The sequence below is a fragment of the Cervus elaphus genome, chromosome 20 (assembly GCF_910594005.1).
Source record: "Cervus elaphus chromosome 20, mCerEla1.1, whole genome shotgun sequence".
NCBI lineage: Eukaryota > Metazoa > Chordata > Mammalia > Artiodactyla > Cervidae > Cervus > Cervus elaphus.
This window is the reverse complement of record NC_057834.1, coordinates 34,772,165-34,779,351: the sequence shown is the minus strand read 5'-3', so window position 1 is coordinate 34,779,351 and position 7,187 is coordinate 34,772,165. Positions and strand designations below refer to the sequence as shown.

Genomic DNA, 7,187 nt, shown 5'->3' with positions numbered 1-7,187 from the left:
TTCTTACCAGTTCTGTCTTGGAAGGTTGTACTTTTCTAATAATTTGTTCATTTCTTCTATGTTTTCTTGTTTATTGACATGTAGTTGCTTGTAGTAGTCTCTTATGATCTTTTGCATTTCTGTGGTGTCCATTGTAACTTCTTTTTTCATTTCTAATTTTATTGATTTGACCTCACTTCCTCCTCTCCCCCACCCGCAACACCCCTTGGTGAGTCTCACTAAAGGTTTATCAGTTTTGTTTATCTTCTCAAAGAATCAGCTTTTAAGTTTCATTGATCTTCACTATTGTTTTCTGGAACTCTATTTTGTTCTACTTTCAACTTTCGATTTCTCTCCTTCTACTAATTTTAAGTTTTATTGTTCTTCTTTCTCTAGTTGCTTTAGGTTTAAGGGTAAGTTGCTTGAAATTTTTCTTGTTTCTTTAGGTAAGATTGTATTTCTATAAGCTTCCCTCTTTAGTTTAAAAATATGAAACTTCATGAATGTGCATGTCATTCTTGCACAGGGTTCATGATAGTCTTCTCTGCATTGTTCCAGTTTTGAAGCAAGTAGAAATTTTACAAGCTCATTTTAAACAACTGTTTAAAGTTAACAATTTATTTTTCAAATAATTTTATTCCAAAATGGTTTGCAACATTTCTTGGGGTCTTTATTCAGGCTAATTTTTGGTTTTATTCAGATAATTTGTTTCATAAAGGGTGTTACATGGTACATTCTTTTAGTTTCTGGATGTTCAAATATGGATTACTTTGCCCTCAATGGAGAATAAAATTTGCCTAGGATGATGTCAGTACCTCAAAAGCCTGAATATTTCTCAACAACATTGCACTAGAGGTATTTGAAGCAAGTGTCTTCTCATCTTTTGTAAGAACCCATAATTTTGTCTAAAACTTTTAGGGGTTTTGTTTTTTCATTATTTATTTATTTGGTCATGGAATTCAGAAGTAATACCAAGATGAGATGGAATGCAGAACTTTTTAAATACTTCTGATAATTAATTTTTAAGTTCTGTATGTAGAATAAGTTGAACTTTTAGGTTAGATTTTGTTTTGTTTCCTCCAAAGAAACTCTGTCTCTGAAATCTTAGTGTCTGGCAAATTTCTCAGCACCAAGTAGGCCGTAACTAATGTCAATTGAATGAATAGATGTAAGCCAAACAATGGAATGATGTTTCAACTGCCTTCAGGTTGTCATAGCAAGCATCAATAAAAGAAACAAAAGTAAAGACTTGACTCAACAGTTAATTCTCCTGTGCACACTCTAAGAGACTGGAGAACAAGCAGGATAAGTGAAAGGAGTGGAAAAGTAATGAGTCAGTAGAGAAAGACAGAGAAGACCAAGAAGAAGGGAAAAGGGAGCCAGATGGCACACAAGAGGAGGAGACCACAGAGGTATAAGGGGTGGGGAAGCTGCAGGAAAGGCCATTGGGCATCACTGATCACCTTCCATCATTTTTCACAGATGAGGACACTGAGAAACCAAGTGTGGACATGATGTCTCTAAGGCAAAAAGACACTAAGTATTCCAACCAGGGCACAAACCACAGACATTGTCATAAGCCAGGACTGGGTGCAATAGAGGGCTTCCCTGGTGGCTCAGATGGTAAAGAATCTGCCTGCAATGCAGGAGACCCAGGTTTAATCCCTGGGTTGGGAAGATGCCCTGGTAAAGGAAATGGCAACCCACTCCAGTACTCTTGCCTGGAGAATTCCATGGATAGAAGAGGTTGGTGGGCTATGGTCCATGGGATCACAAAGAATTGGGCACAACTGAGTGACTAACACCTCAGTGAAATAGGGATCAGGAGGTTTCAGACAGGAGCAGAAGAAAATCTGGAAACCAGATAGTGAAAGAAATGGAGAGCAAGTAAGAGATCATGTGGGAGGCCTATGACTGTTGGAATCTATAGGGTTTCTCTGGCAGGGAAGTGGGCAGAGGGAGAGGTTTGTGTGTTGGTGTGCCTAGGGAAGTCAGAAGAGAGGGCAAGAGGGTTGAGAGAGGAACCATGTCTGAGTCCTGAGGGGAGCTTGCCTGTGGAGGCTTCCTTCACCTAACAGAGCTTCAGTGCTGCTCCTGTTGCCTCTGTTTGTCAAGGGACTTCTCTGCCATGGGGTAAGAACACTGGGTAAGCTGATCCCAGGTGGAAAGACACCTGTGGCTGGGCACTGCAGGGTGGGGAGGTTCTGGGGAGGACCTGGGGGAAGGGAGTAATGCACCTATAGGACGCCCTAGGAATCTGCAAACCAGACTAGTTCCAGGCAAAGTATCCTTGGTGTAATCTCAGTTAATCTCTCTATTTTGGGGAGAGGATTCTGGCCCAGGGGGAGAGGGTTTGGGAATATGTGTAACCTGTGTAACCATCTCTATAAATCCTCTCATATGTGGGGCCATGTTCATCCAGTTATATGTTGCTGTTGCTCCTTAGTCACTTTAGTTTTGTCCAACTCTGTGCGGCCCTATGAACCGTAGCCTGCCAGGCTCTTTTGTTCATGGAATTCTCCAGGCAAGAGTACTGGAGTGGGTTGCCATGCCCTCCTCCAGAGGAACTTCCCAACCCAGGGATTGAAGCCAAGTTTCTTGCATTGCAGGCAGATTTTTTACTACTGAGCCAACAGGAAAGCCCCTCCTCCAGTTGTACCTTCTCTCAACTCCCTAGGTTCTAGGATCCCATCATCTGACTGCAGAAGAGTTCCTCTCCTTCCATGTACTCCAGATCTCCAACTTTGCCAACCAAAACTGGATGCACACTCAGGGCTCAGGCTGGCTGCAAGTTGCAGAATAACTGCTGGGATGGTGTCTTGGGCATCATTCATTTTCTGTGGCCTTGGTACATGTGATTATATAATGGTCCAGTCTTCCATGTGATACTCCAGCAAGTTTTACCTGCCTTGACTCCCTTTACTTATTAGGTTGTTTACTTGCCTTCCCTGTAACTTTTTTCTTATTGATTCTCTCTTCCTTGTCTACCCACAGACCCCTTCAAGCTCCAGGTACCATTCAGCTGTTTAATGCACTTCAAGGAGGCCTCAGAAAGTTTTTTAAATGGAGCATGTCAAAGACCAGACTTTTGAGTTTCCAAGAAAATTCCTGCAGGAGCAAGGAGTTGAGTCCAAAGTGTGTGTAGGGCACTCAGCCGTTACTTAATTATTAAAGAACTCTTGAAAAACCTTCTCAATGACATTTGCCTTCAGTTTCTGGCATGCCTCCTTGAAACAAGGAAGTCAGACCTGGAACGACAAGGTGAACCCAACTCTCCCCTCCTATTCTGAGTGTTTTTTGCATTTAAGTCTTCCACACTTTATCATTCTTTTGAAACACATAATAAAAAAGCTAGAGAATGAGATTTGTGGGTTTAAGATTGTTTCCAAGGAAAGAGAAAGAAATGATTATTCAAACTGCTAAGAGACCCAAAGTCACTGAGTTATAACCTATTGTTGTGTGTGTGCTCAGTCGCTCAGTGGTGTCCCTTTCTTTGGGGCCCCATGGTCTGTAGCCCAACAAGCTCCTCTGTCCATGGAATTTTCTATGGGCAAGAAATACTGGAGTGGGTTGCCATTCCCCTGAAGAGGGCATCTTCCTGACCCAGGGATCAAAACTGCATCTCTTATCTCTCCGGCACTGGAGAGTCCTTTACCACTAGTGTCACCTGGGAAGTCCATGGCCTAGGGTATCCTTCTAAACTCCACTTCTCATCCTTTTCTCCTCTCTGGTGAAGCCAAAGGCTTGGGTGCCCAGCGACACTAGTCCTGGGGCCTGGCTGTCTGCTCCTGATGTTCCAAGTCTCAGGATTCTACCCAACAGCTGTGTGGGTGATGTAGATGAGGGGTGAGCAGAGGCAACCTAGTGCTCAGGAAAGTGACGTTGTGCCCAGTGCTGACAAGATATCGTACCTCTGAGTAACCCTGGATGTGGTGGCTTGGGAGGCAGATGTCCTGTGTTGTGAGTGAAACACAGCAGCCTAGAAGCCCATGACACTGGGCTTCCCAGGTGGCGCTAGTGGCAAAGAACCCACCTGCCAATGTAGGAGAATTAAGAGACTCAGATTTGATTGCTGGGTTGGGAAGATTCCTTGGAGTAGGGAACCACAACCCACTCCAGTATTTTTGCATGGAGAATCTCATGGATAGAGGAGTCTGGCAGTATACAGCCCCTAGAGTCACAAAGAGTCAGACACGACTGAAGCGACTTCACAGCTTTCACGGGTTGAGAAAGAACTGGGACTCAGCTGGGAGGTGATAGTCTTCTCATAGTCCAAGAACTAATGAATGAGGAGCTTAAGTAAAGAAGGGTGGAGCATCAGTTCAGTTCAGTCACTCAGTCATGTCCAACTCTTTGTGACCCCAGGGACTGCAGCACGACAGGCTTCCCTGTCCATCACCAACTCCCGGAGCCTGTTCAATCTCATGTCCATCAAGTAGGTGATGTCATCCACTCATCTCATCTTCTGTCATCCCTTTCTACCACCTTCAATCTTTCCCAGCATCAAGGTCTTTTCAAATGAGTCAGATCTTCACATCTGGTGGCCAAAGTATTGGAGCTTCGGCTTCAGTATCAGTCCTCCCAATGAACATTGAAGGCTGATTTCCTTTAGGATTGACTGATTTGATCTCCGTTCAGTCCAAGGGTCTCTCAAGAGTCTTCTGCAACACCACAGTTCAAAAGCATTGATTCTTCCATGCTCAGCTTTCTCTGTAGTCCAACCATCACATCCATACATGACTACTGGAAAAACCATAGTTTTGACTAGAAGAACCTTTGCTGGCAAAGTCATGTCTCTGCTTTTTAATATGCTGTCTAAATTGGTCATAGTTTTTCTTCTAAGGAGCAAGCATCTTTTAATTTCATGGCTGAAGCCACCATCTACAATGATTTTGAAGCCCCAAAAATAAAGTCTCTCACTGTTTCCACCGTTTCCCCATCTATTTGCCATGAAGTGATGGGACCAGATGCCATGATCTTCATTTTTTGAATGCTGAGTTTCAAGCCTACTTTTTCACTCTCCTCTTTCACTATCATCAAGAGGCTCTTTAGTTCTTCTTTGCTTTTCTGCCATAAGGGTGGTGTCATCTGTGTATCTGAGGTTATTGATATTTCTCCCAGGAATCTTGATTCCAGCTCGTGCTTCATCCAGCCTGGCATTTTGCAGGATGTACTCTGTATAGAAGTTAAATAAGCAGGGTGACAATATACAGCCTTGACATACCCCTTTCCTGATTTGCAACCAGTCTGTTGTTCCATGTCCAGTTCTAACTGTTGCTTCTTGACCTGCATTCAGATTTCTCAGGAGGCAGGTCAGGTGGTCTGGTATTCCCATCTTTTGAAGAATTTTCCAGTTTGTTGTGATCCACACAATCAGAGTCTTTGGCATAGTCAATAAGGTGAAGTAGATGTTTTTCTGGAACTGTCTTGCTTTACTGATGATCCAACAGATGCTGGCAATTTGAGGGTGGAGGATTACAGCAGTTAAATTTCAAAAAATGCAAGTGGGGATTGGAAGTACTAGAGAGAAAAGAAAGAAAGACCTAGTGATTTGGTGAAAAAGGGAAGAATGGGGCAGAGCAGAGACATAGACTCAGGAGCAATTGAAATGAGGGCTCTAGAAAAGACATGAAAATTCTAAGGCCCCACCACTGTGAAATGAGAAGCATTAACTGTGGTAGAAGAAAGAGCACTTTATAGATTGATTGACTCCCTTGTTTAATTTCCAACTAGGTGGATATTCCTTCCTTCTGATACTAAGCTATGTGACTATAATAATTACTTTAGTCATACTGGTTGTAGTTGACTCATGGTTTAAAAGCAGAGGTGAATCTTATTTTGTCTCTTCAATGCCCATTTCCCTTTCCATGGTCCTGTTTCAATTCTCAGCACTACTTCCAAAAATGTAATGAAAATCAATGATCCCACTATCTGTAATATGATGGCCACATATTGAGCATCAGTTTAGTTATTATAGCCAATTAGAGAAATACTGATTTATGATTAAAGCTGACTGAATAGTAAACAACGTTTACATGAAGCCTTCTGTAGCTCACATATACTTTACTCACTTTATGTGAATTAATTCATGTGGTTTGTATAATAGTTCTGAGGTAGATATGGTCATTCCCATAATATAAGAAGAGACATAGGTCACACAACTAGTAGTATTGGGGAAGTTTTGCTTCCAAATCCAAGCTTTCAGCACTATGTTACACACTGAGCAAATAATTACAGGACATCTACCATGTGATAGATGCTATGATGGGTAGTGATATACAGCAGAGACACAAGAATAAAATACCCTTACACACAGCACTTGCATGTTAGTAGAGGACAGGGAAGACAGACAACAAATCAATAAAAAAATATCATATATAAGGTAATGACATATGTTATAATTAAGAACAGAATCAGGAGAAGTGGATCAAAGAGAAAGGCGAGATATTGTTTAAGAGATGGCGAACAGAATGAACCATTCTGAGAGGATGATTTTTGAGAAGAGACCTAAAACAAGAACAAGAATATATTGTGCAGTATCTGGGAGAAGAGTATTCCAAGCAAAGCAACTGAAAATAAAAGGTTAATAGCATTATACTGACTGTGTTCTAAAATCTGTAAGAACTTCAGCAAAACTAGATTGGGGTAAGTGGTGGGGAGTGAAAGGTTGTTGATGAGCCATGAAAGATGCCAGGATTCTTGGCCTCTGGAGGAGAGGAATTCAATCTGGGGCCAGTGACAAGGCTTGATCGCTCAGAGCTTTTGTGCAATATAGTTTTATTAAAGTATAAAAGAGATAAAGCTTCTGGTATAGACATCAGAAGGGGGCAGAAAGAGTGCCCCCCTGCTAGTCTTTAGCCGGATGCTATATACCTATCAGCAAGCTGTTAACTAGAGAAAGGAGGTGTCCCAAAACTCAGAGTGGCACCAGGCCCCTCAAAATTGGCACTAGGTGAGTCACCCCGGACAATAAAACTATTGACATGAATCTTGAAGAGAGCCAGGTTTCCAAGTAAATATGTAGTTTCATTAACATAGATTAGGAGAACAATGTATGAGTGAAATATATGATTTGTTAAGCCCTTATCAGTTCTGAGTCTTAAGGGGTACTGACTTGAAGAAAGAGTCTAGGGTAAAAACATATATAGCTTAAGACAAACATTTCCAAAAGAAAAATGCTTTGGTTATCTCAAGCTTTGAGAAAAGTT

At 41.9% G+C, this 7,187-nt stretch overlaps 1 non-coding gene across 1 annotated transcript; it reads right to left on the bottom strand.

Moving 5' to 3' along the window:
* Nucleotides 1-460: 460 nt before the first annotated feature.
* Nucleotides 461-561, bottom strand: LOC122678501. The gene has a single exon (XR_006336169.1). It is a non-coding gene; the product is annotated as a U6 spliceosomal RNA (small nuclear RNA).
* Between the last annotated feature and the right edge of the window lie 6,626 nt (nt 562-7,187).